The 17,587-nt window shown below is 38.7% G+C and overlaps 1 protein-coding gene across 1 annotated transcript in view; it reads left to right on the top strand.

Moving 5' to 3' along the window:
- Positions 1-16,342, top strand: part of N6AMT1 (N-6 adenine-specific DNA methyltransferase 1) — a 348,457-nt gene extending 332,115 nt beyond the window's left edge. The window contains exons 10-12 of the transcript XR_007724273.1: positions 559-730; positions 8,133-8,419; positions 13,135-16,342. The gene's annotated coding sequence lies outside the window, so the exon portion shown is untranslated. The remainder of the gene's footprint in view (positions 1-558; positions 731-8,132; positions 8,420-13,134) is intronic.
- The last annotated feature ends 1,245 nt before the right edge of the window (positions 16,343-17,587 follow it).

Below are 17,587 nucleotides of genomic sequence, written 5' to 3' on the forward strand. Positions count from 1 at the left end.
CTTGTCTGCCTGCCTTATTTCAGCAAGATTGTCTTCAAGCTCTGATATTCTCTCTTCCACTTGGGTGATTCAGCTATTGATACTTGTGTTTGTATCACAAAGTTACGCTGCTGTGTTTTTCAGCTCCATTAAGTCATTTATGTTCCTCCTGAAAGTGGTTATTCTGGTTAATAGCTCCTGTAATCTTTTGTCATGGTTCTTAGCTTCTTTACATTGGATTAGAACATAATACTTTAGCTCAGTGAAATTTATTGTTACCTACTTTCTGAAGCCACTTCTGTCAGTTCATCCATTTCAGCTTCAGCCCTATTTAGCGCCCTTGCTGTAGAAGTGTTGTGATAATTTGGAGGAAAAGAGGCATTCTGGCTTTTGGGATTTTCAGCATTTTTGCACTGTTTCTTTCTTATCTTTGTCGATTCATCTACCTTTGATCTTTGAGGCTGGCTGTTGACCTTTGGATTTCTGTGAGGTCACAGAAATCCAAAGTGGGATTTTTATGGGGTCTTTTTTGTTAATGTGGTTGTCGTTGTTTCTTTCTGTTTGTTTTTCTTCTAACAGGCTCCTCTTCTGCAAGTCTGCTGCAGTTTGCCGGGGGTTCATTCCAGACCCTGTTCACCTGGGTATCACGAGTGGAAACTGCAGAACAGCAAACATTGCCATCTGCTTCTTCTGCAGAAGCTTGTCCCAGAAGGGCACAGACCTGATGCCAGCTGGAGCTCTCCTGTATGAGGTATCTGTCCACCCCTGTTGGGAGGTCTCACCCAGTCAGGAGGCATGGGATCAGGGACCCACTTGAGGAGGCAGTCTGTCCTTTAGCAGAGCTGGTGTACTATGCTGGGGGAATCTCCCTCATCAGAATCAGCAGGTCTCTTCAGAGCCAGCAGGCAGGAAAGATTAAGGCCTTTGAACCTGAGGCCACGACTGCACCTCCCCACAGGTGCTCTGTCTGAGGGAGATGAGAGTTCTGTCTGTAAGCCCCTGGAGCTGCTGGACTTCCTCCTTCCAGGTACGAAGGATCTAGAGAAGCAGTCTGGCCACAGCCATTTTGCTGTGCTGTGGGGAATTCCACCCAATCCAAACCTCCCAGTCTCCTTAGCACTGTCAGATGAAAAACGGTGACTTGAGCCACAGTAATGGTGGTCACCCCTCCTCCTGGGAACTTGGACATCCCAGGAAGACTCCAGATTGCTGTGTCCGCAGTGAGAATTTCAAGCCAGTGGTTCTTAGCTTGTTGGGCTCCGTGGGGGTGGGACCCACTTAGCGAGACTGCTTGGCTCCCTGGCTTCAGCCCCCTTTCCACGGGAGTGGATAGTTCTCTTGTCTCGCTGGAGTTTCAGGTGCCACTGCAGTATGTAAAAACTCCTGCAGCTCAGTGCCTGCCTGAATAGCCACCTGGTTTTGTGCTTGAGACCTAGGGCCCTGGTAGGGTAGGCTCATGAGGGAATCTCCTGATCCGTGGATTGCAAAAATCTGTGGAAAAAGCATAGTAACCCTGGTGGGCATCACAGTCCTTCACTGATTCCCTTGGTTTGAGGAGAGGTCCCCCCATCTATGCACTTTAGTTCTGTGTGCCTAGTTTAATGTTTTGTTTGATCTGCATGCTTGGGTTAATATGTTTGTGAATACTCTGATTTTGGTTTGGTTATGTGCATCTATAAATGGTTTGGCTCTTATTAATTGTTTCTGAAAATAGTCCAAGAGCAAAAATAAACATTCTAAATGTTAGGCACAATATGGCTAATTAAAAGCCACTAGGGCAGTTACCACCATCTAAAATAACCCAAACTTCTGATATTTTCTGGCAGGATTTATACGATTTTCTCTGTTCTTGAGTGGTTAATAAAAAATAAATGAGATTCTCAAACATTAATACCTGCCAAGTTTTCCAAAACTCCAGTTGGCTACATGTTATGGCCCATTCTCATAATCATTTTTTAACTGATGTGAAAATTACATCAAGGAAAAATCAGAGAGCTCAAATGTCATTATTCAAACTTGGTTAGCTTATTAGAAAACTGCAAACAAACCACAGAGTTTAAGAAGTACAACCTTGTAAGTTATCTTTCTTAATTTTTTTAATAGGGACAGGGTATCAGGCTGTAGTGCGGTAGTGCGATTATAGCGTGAAGTAGAGAGGACCATATATTGTACCCTACCCAAGTCTTGTCACATCTCAGATTTAGTTTTTATTATCCCATCTGACTAGTAAATGGCCATGGGGACAATTGACTTACCTATGACAATAACAGCAGAGGCTGACCAGTAAGTTGTGGCTCATGGAAAATAGAACCATCATGCATACTGATTAATTGTGAATTTAATTGTAAAATGTAAATGTTTTCTAAGTCCCATATTAAGTCTTGGATTTCACAAGACTATAAACTCTTTGAGGTCAGGAACTAATTGTGATGGTAGGTATGCAACATAATACTCAACATATGTTTTATTCCCAAATTAATATTCTTCTTTTATTCATAGATACACATAATGGTCAAATATAATGTGTAATTTATTGATGAATATGGTAATTGGTAAAATGCATTGGAAATGAATGGATATTATTCTTGCTACTAGGCACATAATTAATTTGACATTAGAGATATACTGAATATCAATACTATTCATTAGGATTTTTTATGTATATAATCATATAGTCTCATAATACATTTGTGTTTCCTTCTTTTCAGACTTTATTACTTTGCTTCTTTTTAACAACCTTATTTCTTCAGCAGGACCTGCATATGATATTAATAGGTTTCTTTGCAGATGCCTGTTGTAAGATTGATTTAGTTACTCTGTAGTTATAGTTTGCTAAGAGATTTTTTTAAAATCCTGAATTGATGTTAAATTTTGTTAACGTTTTCTGCATACACTGAGATGTTCATAAGATACCACTAATCAACACCACTAAATTTATTAACATAGTGTATCGGGGATACCTTATTTGCATGACTATAAAGGCTAGTTTTGGTAAGATAATAGAACCAACGTAGACACTAATCATATCTACAAACAATATATTGTTGTTTTATAATTTGCATGCAAGCAATCTTATCAAGGGTGTGAGCAGAAAAATTCCTGGAGGAACTAATCAGAATACGGGAGTATAAGATCTCTTATCTTACACTCCATGACAGTTGCTCCCACTGAAATATGCACAGTGTGCTCTCTCTTTTCTGTTCTCCTTCTGGAAGTCTAGTTTTTGGAATTTGCTCTCATGAGGGATTTCTTATTGGATTCAATCTAGAGCAATGGCCTAGGAAGCTACCAGGGAGAAAGCATTTGATATATTTTAAAAAAGGCCCCGAGTCTTTATCCCCCCAAGACGTTGCTATTTACTATGGTCTGAATGTTTGTTCCCCCAAATTTATATGTTGAAATCCTAATCCCCAAGGTGATGATATTAGGACGGGGGGGAGGGGTGTGCTCTGGGAGGTGATTAGGTCATGGGTACATAGCTTTTATGAATGGGATCAATGCCCTTATAAGAGAGGTCTGAGAGAGACCTCTCACCCTTTTAACCAGGTGAAGACACAGTAAGAAGATGCTGTGTGTGTTAGTCTATTTTCACATTGCTATAAAGAACTACCTGAGACTGGGTAATTTATAAACAGAAGAGGTTTGACTCACATTTCTGCATGGCTGGGGAAGCCTCAGGAAACTTACAATCATGGCAGAAGGCGAAGGGGAAGCAGGCACCTTCTTCACAAGGCAGCAGGAGAGAGAGTGAGTGATTGGGGAGCTGCTAAACACTTTTAAACAATCAGATCATGTGAGAACTCACAATCACGAGAACAGCGTGGGAAACTGCCCCCATGATCCAGTCACCTCCCACCAGGTCCCTCTCTTGACGCAGGATTACAATTTGAAATGAGATTTTGGGGGGACAGAGAGCCAAACCATATCACTGTGTATGAGCCACAAATTCAGCCTTCACCAAACACTGAATCTGCTGGCAACAGAAGGCTTTATGCTTCATAGCCTCCAGAACTTTGAGAAATAAATTTGTGTTATTTATAAGCCACTTAGTTTATGGTACTTTGTTATAGCAGCCCAAATGGCCTAAGGCATTAATGGACCATCATAGGCACTCACCTAAGGGCTTTTACCTCTACCCTAAAGGAATATGCGTGTCAAGGAGAATGAATGTGTATAAATAACATTTGGTCCACAAAAATCAAATTATTCTATTTTGGAGATTTGTTTGTTATGGTAGGATAATCTTGTAATAAATGTAAGTAATTTGAGAAGGCTACCTTTGATCAGTTTTCTGTTTATTACAAGGAAATCAGTAGAGTAAATGCAAAAATCAGTAGCTCACTGTAGATCTTAGACACCTACTACTTTGGTAAAAGTAAATAAATGTTGCTATTAGGATAGCTTCTGTTTCTTTTTGATTATTTCAACTGCTCAGGAAGTTGTATGTTCTTGTGTAACCCTTTGCCACAGTTCCTCCCCTTCAGTGCCTGTAGTAAGAATCATCCATCCTGAACTTTTTGACTTTTTCTTTGTCTGTTTCCTATTTTTAATAAAATGTATTTACTTGGTTTCCTATTTATATGCATTCCTGTAAAATGACAGAAGACAATCAGATAACCAAAGCTGCTTTATTTATAGCTAGAAAAATCTTAACATAGGCTCTTTATGTACCTAAATGTTACAAAAGAAAATAATGAAAATATCATAAACCCTAGGAGGTAGCTAATTCTGTTAATATAATAATTCATGTATAAATAGTGCATAATGTGCGAACCAGGCTTTTAAAATTAGAATTAGTCTAATGATGGTTCAACTTCCTCATCTGTGAAACCAGCATAATGATAATATCTCTCCTGTAAGTTTGCCATAGCAATACAATGAGACGACACATAAAATGCTTTTCTAGTGTTGTGCCATGGTAAATACTGAGTAAACATTAGTTGGATTATAATTATTTCTAGACATTTAGCAGTTTAAGAATATGTAGATTGAAGTAAAGGGATCAGAGTGTAAACCTTTTTTGAGGTTAAAACATAAGGAGAAAAATACTAATTCCTAAAAGTAAACTTTTACAGTAGTGGTTTTTTCATCCTTTGTAGTTAGTACTACCCCTTTGGGCAGTATATAATGTGTTGTATTACATGTTTCAAGAGTGCTTTATAGCATCCATTGGTCATATTTCATTAACAAAGGTATAGTTTTACAAAAAGAAACTCTTAACTTGAGAGAACATGAGAGGCAAGGTCATAAAGAAGAGCAGGGCCCCCCATAAATCAATTAAGGGTGATAGCTGGGCAAACGGGAACCAGAGGGGAGAGAGAGTGATGGTCTCTGCAATGCAGGCTAAAACACTTCCAAGAACTGAGTAATCCACATTTCAACATTCTCAAATAGTACATACTAATTTTTATAAATGTCATCTTGATGAATGCCTTTGTTACAAAACAAAAATCCCTAGACTGTCATGATGAAGGTACGAAACACAAGGAATTGATAAAGTGCAAATCCACATGGGGTAGATAGACACGTAATCATACTAAGACCATACAATATGACTAAGATGCTTTGACAGCTTGGAGAAAGATACCAAGTTTTGCTTGGGGGCTTTGGCAAGGACTGCATGGAGGAGGTGACACTGCATCAGATTGTAAAGCCTAAGTAGAAGTCATGGAGTAGTAAATTGGGGGCTCTGGGAAAATTAATGTTTACTAAACTTGGCCTACATGTTGTTTTGCGGTATTGTGGTCAGTGTTTCATGAATATTGCCTTACTTGAACCCTGTGATCATCATATGGCTGGATATCTTATCCCGATTTTACTGGTTTTGAAATTAATGGTCATAAATAACAAAGGCTCAAGTTTACACAGTTTGATAGAGGCAGATGTGACCTCTGAATCAATGGTTGCATGACTGCATGTTTCTTCTACTTCAAAACACTGCTCTGAGAACATTCTAGGAAAAGAGCCTAGAGTAGTAAAGTTATGTCATTTTGGAAAAAATGGCAAACTGAAGAATGAGTAAGTAGGTCAGTGTCACTAAAGCATGTAGTTTTAGGAAAGGAAGAAGGTGCTGCAAAGAAATGAAGTTGAAGGATTTTCTCATATTCCATTCTCTGAAAGGCTTGTTCTTTAATTTCAGGATTTATATTCACTTGCACCTACTCACTTATTCAACCAACGCCTTCTCTTTTCATACGCACCATCCACACATCATATCATCAAGCTACAATCCCGTGTTTATAGGTTTATTCTCTTTTTTCTCTTTTATTCTTACTATCATCTTTGTCTTTATGAAAGAATTATCCTAGTCATAGAGGTTTTTATCCCAATATTTAGAATAAAAAGTATAGGCATTCTGTTTCCCAGACTCCATCTTATAATGTTGAACTTAAGAATGAACCTTAAATTAACCAATTGTAACTGATCTGTAGGCATTCATGTCTCTTAGAAGCCAGCTTTTAAAATTTGATTTACATTTCTGTTGAAAAGAATTCTGGTCAAAATAAATTAAAGCCCAAACTTTCTAGTTCAAAATTCATTGGCCTATTTTTCAGCAGTGGTGTTCCATTTCACATAAAGATGGTTTGGGTGGCTCTAGTCCTGATCTAGGCTGGTTATTGAAAGTCCCATGACATCGTTTTAAAAAGAACTGGAAGTGTCAAACCTAGAGTTTTGGTCACATTCCAGGTTAGATCATTAGGTTCAGCCTCTTAAATCCTCTCTGTGGCTTCTGATGGTATTCTGGCTTGTTTTCTGAGACTTCTCCTTGATGGTTGAGAAGCTCTCTTCAGTAGTCAAGTGCACGCATATACTTGTCTTTGGTACGAAGATCCAAGTGAGCAGGTCTATAGATTAGGGAGAGTCCCACAAAATTCTCTTATTGTAGTAAGAGAGGAGTCTCTGGGAATCCTTTTGTTCTGGCAATCTATTGCTATGTAACAAATCACCCCAAAACTTAGTGGTTTCAGATAATGACAGAGTTTATTTTACTTGAGTTTCTACAATCTATGTGAGGTTCGTGTAGACAAATATTTCTGCTCTACTTGGCATCGATTGTATTATTCCAAAAGTTGGGGACTGGAATCATCTGTGGTCCAATCACTTGCATGTCTGGCAGATGATGCTAGCTGTTGGCTGGGACCTCTGGTGGAGCCTTTGATCAAAACATCTCGACATGGCCTTTCTGTTTGGCCACTTGGGTTTCTCACAGCTTGGCTGTTGTGTTTTATGTGTGATTATCCTGAGAGGGAGTCAAGTTGAAACTGAATCATCTTTTTTTCTAACTTAGCCTTGGGAATTATGCGAACACAACTTCTGCAACATTCTGTTCATTTGGAGTCATTATGTCCCGTCCATATTCGGGGAAAGGGAATTACACGTTACCTTTTGAAAGACAGCATGTCAAAACACTTGTGGATATATTTTAAAACACTGCATTTATTTTCTCGTCTCTACTTAAAATGAGAAAATGGAGCATCAGAGAGTGGCAGAGCTGTGATTAGATCTCAGGTTGTCTAACTTTGATTTTTTTCTCAATGTTAAATGTATTTGTGAACATTTTAAATTTCTTTTATGATAAAGAACTTACACTATTTTGTCGAATTAGGCATTGTCAAATCATGAGCTATAGGCCAAATCTGTACTGTTTGTTTTTGTGAGTAAAGTTTTATTGTGACACAGCCATCTTTTAAAATTTCTATATTTTCTGTGGCTGCTTGTTATTCAATATTGCAAGCAGAATAGTTGCAATAAAGACTTTATGGGCTACAAATCCTAAAATATTTACTATTAGTCACTTTACAGAAAATACAGGCCAACCCCTGCTTTAGATTGTCAATCTATTGTACACATGATTTCTGAGCTTGAGGAGATGGGCCACTGCACTAATGCTAACGGAACAGCAGGGTGCTAGACTGATGGAATTCTAAAACTACTAACCTTTGGTCCCAGAGACCAAAGCGTCTGGATAGTTGGACTAAATATACCAAGTTGTATAAAATGAAAAAGAGGTTTATAAAAACCACATTTGTTTTGTCAGTCAGGGTTCAATCAGAGTAGAAGAACCAGCAGGGATTATCCACAGAGACTTGACCTTTTGCAATTTTGGGAGGCGATTCAATAATAATATGGGAGGCTCTTTTCTTCTCTATCAGCCTGAAGTCATCACAGCAGGCATTTAAGAAGGAAACCGTGGACAAAGTGGAACCTGACAGTCTGAGCTAGAACCCAGGAGGAAAAACTGGGACTTTCTGGATGAGTTGGCTTATGAAGATGAACTGGAACCCATGTCCACCTCTTACTAAGAAGTAACCCTTGATAACATGGGTGTCCTGTAGAAGGCAGTCCCCTTTTTTATTCACCTGGCCGAAGAGATGCTGAAGAAGGAGCTACAGCAGGAACAGGGGATTATACAGGAATGAAACTGAATGTTGCCACCAAGGTAAGTTGGCAGGTAGAACTTGACTGTGTAGTTACTGTATCTCATACCCAGCTCCAGCCTTTGGAGTATAAAAATAATCCAATGCGACTTCACTTCTGTCTTCTAAATCTCACACCAGGTGCCTCTTGAGGCCCATACTCACAAGAATCATGTGGGGAAGATAATATGAGAAATGGAGATCATCCAATTGACAAAATACACATCTGCCACATCATGAAAATATTGCTATATACAGGGAGCTCCATGTCTTATTGAATAGTGTTCCACAGACATCTCAGAGTCTATACATACTCACCAAACTGACCCTGATCTTCTATATCATGACCCTGATCTTCTATATCCCATGCTTGATGATAGTGCCACATTAACTCAGTTGTCCAGGCCAGGGACCTGGTAATATTTGAAGAGTTTTCCTTGTTCTCCAGCCAGTTGTCTTAAGTGCCAATTCTACCTCTTAAGTGTGTATCAAATTGATTCCTTCCTTGCTCCTGCTCCTACTTTAGCCATTGCCACTCCCCATGAGATTACTGCGTTGACATGATGGGGCTTTCCTGGTTACTAATCTTAAACTCCTTCAGTCAACTTCCCCACTACTCTCTGAGTAGAAAGTCTAAAATACAGATATCATGACCTCCCCCCAACCACCACCCTGAAAGTCATTTTATGTCTCCTTATATTATTGAACACAATGTCTCAATTCAACATGGTATACAAAGCCATCCATAATTTGAACAACATCCTCTCTCTCCATTCTCTCACATTTAGATTATGTCCTGGCCCACGCTATCCTTTCATAAGTCTACCAACACTCCACATTCTTTCACATCCCCATAGTTTGAATGTGCTGTTTAATCTGTCTTCTCCAAGCATTTGTACTTCCTGCCAAACACACATACTTTCTTCTCCAGCATAACTCATATTCATTCTTGAAGACTTGATTCAAGTTTTTTCTCCTCTAGGTGCTTTCTACAAACTTTCTTTCCTCTGCTCCAATTTGTGCAGTGCTGTTCCCTCTATACTCTTGTCAACCATAGCAGCCTAGCCTACGTCTGTTATAGATTTGTCATACCTTGTTGTAATTAACTGTAGGTTTATTAATAATGATAGTAATGATAATTATGGTATCTGTAGGTAATTGAATATAAACCTCTGTGTTAAAGTTGTACCAGAAAGCCATGCTTGGAGTCCAAAGCTTCAAGGTGGCTCTTCTTATCAGAGACTTGGGAGACTTGGACAGGAAGGATATTTTTTGGCAAAGCTAACTGGCAGTCCCCATGGGCTGTTTCTGGTTTGGACGACGCCCTTGCATGAGAGTTTGGTGCTTGATTGGATCACACCTTTTGGTGCCGGCCCTGTCATCAGACTATGGGAGGATCACAGATAGCACCCCAATCCTGCCATTCAACACTACCCCATTGTCCTCAAATACAAGCTTATCGCCTGTACTTGGATATGTTCTTTCTTCAAAGACCCCTTGGTCCATTACATGTGCTGACTGCCAGTGGGCCTACCTTCCTTCTGGGCACTGTAAACAATATCATTTAATTCTTAAAGCAAACCCATTAAGTGGGTAGCGTTATCATCTCTATTTTAAATGTGAAAACTGGCCAGAGTTGACGTAATTTGCCTACAGTTATATGCCTAAGAAGAGAGGCTCAAACTTGACTTTTAACTCTGTGTCATTAGTGCCTCAAACAGAGTCTGGCTAATAAGAGGCACTAATTAAATGTTTACAAAGTTTTGGTTAAATAGGAGGAATAAGTTTTTTAAATCAATTGCACAGCCTGGTGACAATAGTTAATGTAATGTATATTTCAAAATTGCTATGAGAGTGGATTTTAAATATTCATAGCACATGCAAACAACATAAGTATGTGAGGTTATGGATATGTTAATTAGTTTGATTTAATCATTCTATAATGTACACATACATCAAAATATCACATTGTACCCTGTACATATATATAATTATTTTTCGTCAATTAAAAAACTTTAAAAAGATTAATGAATGAACAAGTCAGTGAATGTTAATTTCAATCTTTTGACATGGTCCTTAGGTTTTAATACCTTAAATCAGAAAAAAGGCCTTCAAGCTGGTAATACTAGTCTTTATAAAAACCTGGTGGGAGGCCTATTTTTGGCAGGCAGACCATTCAACTATCTTGGATTACACCATACAGAGTGTGCACTCTGAGTTCATATGAAGGGCCACCCTTCCAGGAACTGAGACTTTTGTTCTCAAAACATCCCAAACACTGATGATTACTGCCAGTTCTGGCTGAATTACAATGTCATTACTTAATCCAAATGTCCAAACCGTAGCCACATTTTATGGTGAATGAATAATAAAATGATTGATATTTTAGATATTACCAAAATATAAATTGCATTAAAAATTTAAGAACACAAAACTACATTAACAATTGGAAAAGATAAAAGTACAAGTTAGGAAAATGAAATAAAACATATCTTAAACATAGTGTTAGGAAGATGTTATAAGAGAAAGAATGGGAAATCAGTTTTCATCCGTTAGAATGGCTAAACTCAAAAAGAAGGTATGCTGCACACATTGATTATTCTTTTCTGCCACCTAGCACCCAAACTCTCTCTGTACAGTTTGATGAACTCATACCTTATGAGTTTTGGTGGGAGGCACAGACTGCCTCCTACCACAAAAGTTGAAAACTTTTAGATGCTACATTTTGCAGTTTCCTATGTAGTATGATTTAGACTCCTTCAAGTAATATGAGAAACAGACATGGTACCTTTGATGGAAAAGCAAACTTTTTTCCTACTCTCTCTTCTCAACACTACACTTCACTCTGGTCACCAAAATTGGTGTGAGTTTTTCCCGGACACCAGCTTGGAGTCCTCTAATTCACCCAGCTATCTACTTGGAATTAGTGTCTGATTTCATAGATCGAAGGCTCAGTTCCTCAAGACTCCCCCCAACTTCAGATGCCAATCACATGCTCCAGGCTTTGGCCTGTGCTTCTGAACAACCAACTGTAAATTGGGGTTTCCATGACCTCCTTCTTGGGTTCAATTAATTTGCTATAGTGGTTCACATAACTCAGGGAAACATTTTATTTACATTTATCCATTTTTAAATAAAAAATACTACAAAGCAAACAGATGATCCACCAGGTGGAAGAAATGCATAGGCAAATGTATGTGGAAAGAGGTACAGAGCTTCCATGCCTCTCTGGGTGCATCATCCTCCAGGAACTACCGCTTATTCAGCAGTCTAGAAGCTCTCTGCACCGTGATCTTTAGTTTTTTATGGATGCTTTAGTACATAGGCATGATTAGTTAAATCACTGGCTGTTAGTGGTCAACTCTACCTTTTGCCTTTCTCACCTCTCCAGAGATTGGGGGCTGAGATGGAAAGTTCCAACACTCTAATCACATGATTTGTTCTTCTAGCAGCCAACCAACCCCAATCATGAAGCTATGCAGGTACCCACCAAAAGTCACCTCATTAGAACAGAGGATACTTCTATTGCCTAAGAAATTCCAAGGGATTTAGAAGTTCTTTGTCAGACACTCTTAGCACTCAGGAAATCATAAAGGTCTTAGGAGCTCTGTGCCAAAACTGGGCTCAAAGACCAAATATTAGAGCAAAAGATTGTCTTAGCATCCCTATCTATGAAGGTATTAGGAGCTGTGTCTCAGGAACCAGGTGCAGATACCAAATATATATTTCACAATATCACAGTAAGAAATTCTCAGCCAGGCACAGTGGCTCATGCCTGTAATCCCAGCACTTTGGGAGGCTGAGGCAGGCAGATCACCTGAGATCAGGAGTTTGAGACCAGCCTGGTCAACATGGCGAAAACCCATCTCTACTAAAAATACAAAAATTGGCTGGGCATGGTGGTGCATGCCTGTAATCCCAGCTACTTGGGAGGCTGAGGCAGGAGAATAGGTTGCGGTGAGCCAAGATTGCGCCATTGCACTCCAGCCTGGGCAACAGAGCAAGACTTGGTCTCAAAAAAAGAAAAAAGAAAAAAAATTCTCGAGGCGGTTAGTTGCTGCAAGTTTAATTTGTTTGGTGCAGAATTGGTAGCAGTGTCAGTTTTTATTTTCCATGATTTTGAAATGGTCTCGTTTGTTTTGTCATTGAGTTAATTTATTAAAAATTGAGAAAATAAAGGCTGGGCACAGTGGCTCATGCCTGTAGTCCCAGCACCTTGGGAGGCTGAGGTGGGCAGATCACGAGGTCAAGAGATCGAGACCATCCTGGCAAACATGTTGAAACCCTAAAAATTCAAAAATTAGCTGGGTGTGGTGGTGCGCACCTGTAGTCACAGCTACTTGGGAGCCTGAGGCAGGAGAATCGCTTGAACTGGGGAGGCGGAGGTTGCAGTGAGCTGAGATTGCACCACTGCACTCCAGCCTGGTGACAGAATGAGATTTTGTATTAAAAAAAAAAAAATTGAAAAAATAATACTTGTATATGTTCCTGGGGTATGTGGTGATGTTTCCATACACATAGTACATAGTGATCAGATCAGGGTAATTAGCATATTCATCATCTCAAACGTGTATTTTCTGATCACTTTTATGCCATGGCTTGACTATTGTTCAGACTATTTGTCCCTAAATCTGGTTCTTCAGCCTCCCTAATGATTCTGTGAGCTACTCATCATCCTTTAACAGCCTTTTTATGATTAAGTCACCCAGGATAGTTTCTGCTGCTTATATCTTCACAGGAAGAAGAGATCTCTAGACATGGAGCAGCCATCTTGTGGATATGAGGGAAGAGCCAAATAGACTCCAAATCGGTTAACACAGAGAACTAAAACTATGGAGCTACTGAATGAACCAGCTATGGAATTGCCTGTGTGTGGACATTCAGATGGACATACCAGATAAAATTCTGGACTGGTAAGAGTGTGGGGAAATTGTCAGTCTTAAGCAGTGCTGATTGAGGTGTGAATTGGTAAAACAATTTGAAAAGTAAATTGCTAGATTTTATAAAATTAAAAAATATATATATATTCTCTGACCCAGTATTATCTATTTTGGGAATCTGTTTTACAGATTAAAAAAGCACTAGATTGTCGTGTACGAAATACATATATGTCATATACAGTTATATATATATAAGCCATATATATTCATATACATGATTATGTGTCGATTAAAATACCTGAAGGGATGGTCAATATAAAGAGTATCATCCAATTTTTAAAGAAGACAGGAATAAAAACCCCTCTGTGCTTTTTTTGGGGATCTATTTGTATGGAGTAGGTAAACACACGGAAAGATAAATATCAAACTGTGGCCCTTGGTTACTTCAAGGGCGTGAGTTTATAACAAGAAAGTGGAAGCAGATAACATTAAAGTTTTCCTTATATGACTCAGTATTATTTGAGTCATTTCAATAAGCATGCATTATTTTTTACATAAAAAAACATGCGGAGTGGAAAAGCTTTTTCTGAACACTATCATTATGTCACGCTAATAAGTGAGTTTTAGGAAGCAGCATAGTCCAGTGGTTATGAACACAAGATTGGAGTAACTTCTGGATTTAAATACTGGACTTTTACTAATGGTGGAGCTTGAGCAGAATACTTTCTCTTTAAGTATGGCTGTCCTCATTTACAAATGGAGATGGTGATATCTGTTCGTCCCCTGCCTTCTACTGCCTGCTGTAGGACAATTTCCCACTCCTTTCAGCAATCCTTCATTGAAGAGAGGGGCCACAAAGGCAAGGGAATGTTAGCTAATGGGCACTATAGCAATTTTCTAAAGACTTTATTTCTTTTGGAGCAATTTTAGGTTCACAGAAAAACTAAGAGGCAGGTGCAGAGATTTCCCATATACTTCCTGCCTGACATGCGTAGTCTCCTGCATTATCAACATCCTCCACCAGAGTGATACATTTGTTACAATTGGTAAACCTGTATCAACACATCACAATCACCCAAAGTCCATAGTTAATATTAGGGTTTACTCTTGGTGTTGTGCATTCTATGAATTTGGGCAATTGTATAGAGACATGTATCTATTATCATAGTATCACACAAAACATTTCCACTGCTTTAAAACTCTGTGTCTGCCTATCAACCCTCCCAAACCATCATAGTAACCTATTTCATGAGAGGCCTACAGCCTATTACCTTGCTGTGTGGAAGGAAAACTCTCTTGACATAGAACAGCAATTCTCTTCTCTTAGTTGGCCTTGGAGTAAGTGCAGAGAAGTTAGCAAATTTAGATGCTTGAAATCTGAACTTGTTATGAGCCTGAAAACATATCACACAAGAAAAGCACACAAGACTGCCATTCCTTGTGCTAGCAGTTTTCTTCATTTGCTGCATATCCACGAGGAATGGAGAAGTGTCTTTCTTTTTGCCTCTGTCTGAGGAATGTATACACCATACCTTATTTAGTTCAAGTATTTGATTTAATTCATAGGTATAATCTCATAAAGACAGTTTTTAGTCCACCCTACCTAAGCCTAAAATATGTATCCAATACAGCGTCCATTAGGATTCTAGTGCTGCTGTAACAAAATGCCACAAACTGGGTGGCTTAAACAACAGAAATGTATCGCCTCACAGTTCTGGAGGCTCAAAGTCCAAGATGAAGGTGCCAGCAGGGTTGCTTTCTTCTGAAGGCTCTGAGGGAGAATGTTTCTTGCCTCTCTCTGCTTCTGGTGATTTTCTGTCAATCTTTGGTGTTCCCTGGCTTGTAGACACATCAGTGTAATTTCTACCTTCATCTTCACATGGTGTTCTCCTTATGCGTGTGCCTGTGTCCACATTTCCCCTTTACAGACACCAGTCACATTGGATTAGAAACCCAGCTCACTCAAGTATGACCTCATCTTGACTAATTACATCCTCAGCAACCCTTACTCCAAACAATGTCACGTTGTGAGGCACTACAGGACAGGATCCCAGCATATGACTTCTTGGGAGACACCATTCAGCCCACAACAGTGTGTTAAAAAGAATCAAAGAAATAATGTGCATAAGTTGTTTAGCGCAACGCAAACTATTTGGTAGATGTTATTAGCATTTTATACAGTCAGTCCCAACATTTTGTCACTTGACATTTAGCTGTTTCACTCATTTAATCTGATAAAGAACTGTTCTTTCCTTCTACTATGTTGACTTAATCATTTGATGATATTTCGCCACATCAAGCATACTTCTTCAGGGATCATGAGAATCTATGTTGGAATGTTGTTTTAAGTTGTGGACCTCAGCCAGGCATTATTTCATCAAAAGACTCATGTTGGTGGCTATAAAGATGGAAAAAATAGATACTGAGAAATCCAAAAGTGGGAAGGGTGGAAAGGGGGACAAGAATTAAAAAACTACCTATTGGATACTATGTTCACTATTTGGGTGATGAGTTCTCTAGAAGCCTAAATCTCTGCATTATGCAATACACCCATGTAACAAGCCTGCATATGTACCCTATGAATTTATAATTTAAAAATAGATAAATAAATAAATAAATAAGATTTCTTTTTTACACATACACACAGAAGAGGCTCAAGTTGGGACTGACATGTCAGCAAGACATAGGGTCTTCTCAGTCCTAGCCAGCCCCAGATGTAGCATTCAAATAAAAACAAAAACATGTCTTTGTTCCTGCATTAGTTCACTTAGGATTGTGGTATTGAGCATACATGGACATGTACATGGGAACAATAGGCACTGTGGACCACTAGACAGGGGAGGGAGCAAGGGGGATGTGGGTTGAAAAAACTACCCATTGGGTACTATGCTCACTGTGTGGTTGCAATATACCCATTTAACAAACCTGCACGTGTACTCCCTGTGTCTACAATAAAAGTTGAAATTAAAAAATAATAATAATAACATGTGTCTAACTTCCCCAATTTTAAACCTTGGAACTGTTAGCAGAATTTGTCAGAGGATCTCACAGTTTCGAGAATAGAAAGAGTTCAAATGACATAGGATTTCATTTCAAGTTCAGAGTTCAGCTTGAATCTACCACTGTGGACCACTCTTAGAAACTGGAGCCCTAGGGACATGAGTTCCTTGTGAATCAATGAATACTCATTGTATTGATACTCAGCCAACTTAACACATGGTCTTTAAGGATGACCTTCCTAAGATCTTCTGTTAAACATAGGTCTTTTTCAAAGTGATTTATTTCTTCATTGACCTTTTATACATCACACTGGAGAAGAATATACAAGTGACTCAGATGCATTAGTAACCACAATGGAAATAAAACTTTCTCTTAAAAATGATATTGTAAACATTCATTTAGAAGATCAGCAATCTAAAATGGTATTTCTGTTGGAAGTGGTTTCTGTGAAATCGTAACTGCTTTCTCCACCATTCCTTTTTCCATTTACTATCAGTATGTCAATATTATTTCGAAACTTTAGTCAACTGGACTACACTATAAATCCAAGTTTTCATTTCCCCTCACATTAACTTTTCTTCATCTCCCTTTTCAGCTGTTAGTCATCATTGTCGATGCCAAAGTCCTTAGCACGTAGAGTTCAATTAGCTTGAAAAAGTATATTAGTTATGAAACAATTTGCACTTTATTTGCTGGCTATTGTTTTCAAACCAATTGGTTTAACTAAGTAACTTACATAAGTAAATAGGAAATAATGACTAGCAAATAACTGAAGCTCAGTGTATAGTTCTTTTGAAGTAGGTGAGTATATTTTGGCTGTTGGACATTGAGTCCTCAGCAACTCTAGGCTCGCCATTCCTAAGCTTTTCTATTTTATCAACTTTCCTTAATTTCACATTAGCCATTCATGTGTGTGATTATACCTTGAAATTTCTCACGACTGGATCTGATTCTCTTAGGAAACTGAAAGCCAGAATTTTCCTACTTTAACAAAGGGACCTTTCGTTTCTATCACTCCAATTATCTTGGTCCTTTTTGCCTGTCCTTCAACCCTCACCATAATTGTCAAGTTCTTAACTCTGCTGTGTTCTCCAGATCTAATATCTTTTGGAGGTTTATGAAATTTGTGGTAGATTTGTCATGACACCTTGACAATCTCAATCTCTGAACCAATGTAACTAAACAAATTTTCCTATACCTTGGCTTCTAAGTAGGCTGGAGAAAAATCTATACCAATGCTTTTCTGATTTACTGTAAAGGATCATCAGAAGACAAACATAGTTTAATTTCAGGATTTAATAGTCACTGTTC

The sequence above is a fragment of the Macaca thibetana genome, chromosome 3 (genome assembly GCF_024542745.1).
Source record: "Macaca thibetana thibetana isolate TM-01 chromosome 3, ASM2454274v1, whole genome shotgun sequence".
Lineage (NCBI taxonomy): Eukaryota > Metazoa > Chordata > Mammalia > Primates > Cercopithecidae > Macaca > Macaca thibetana.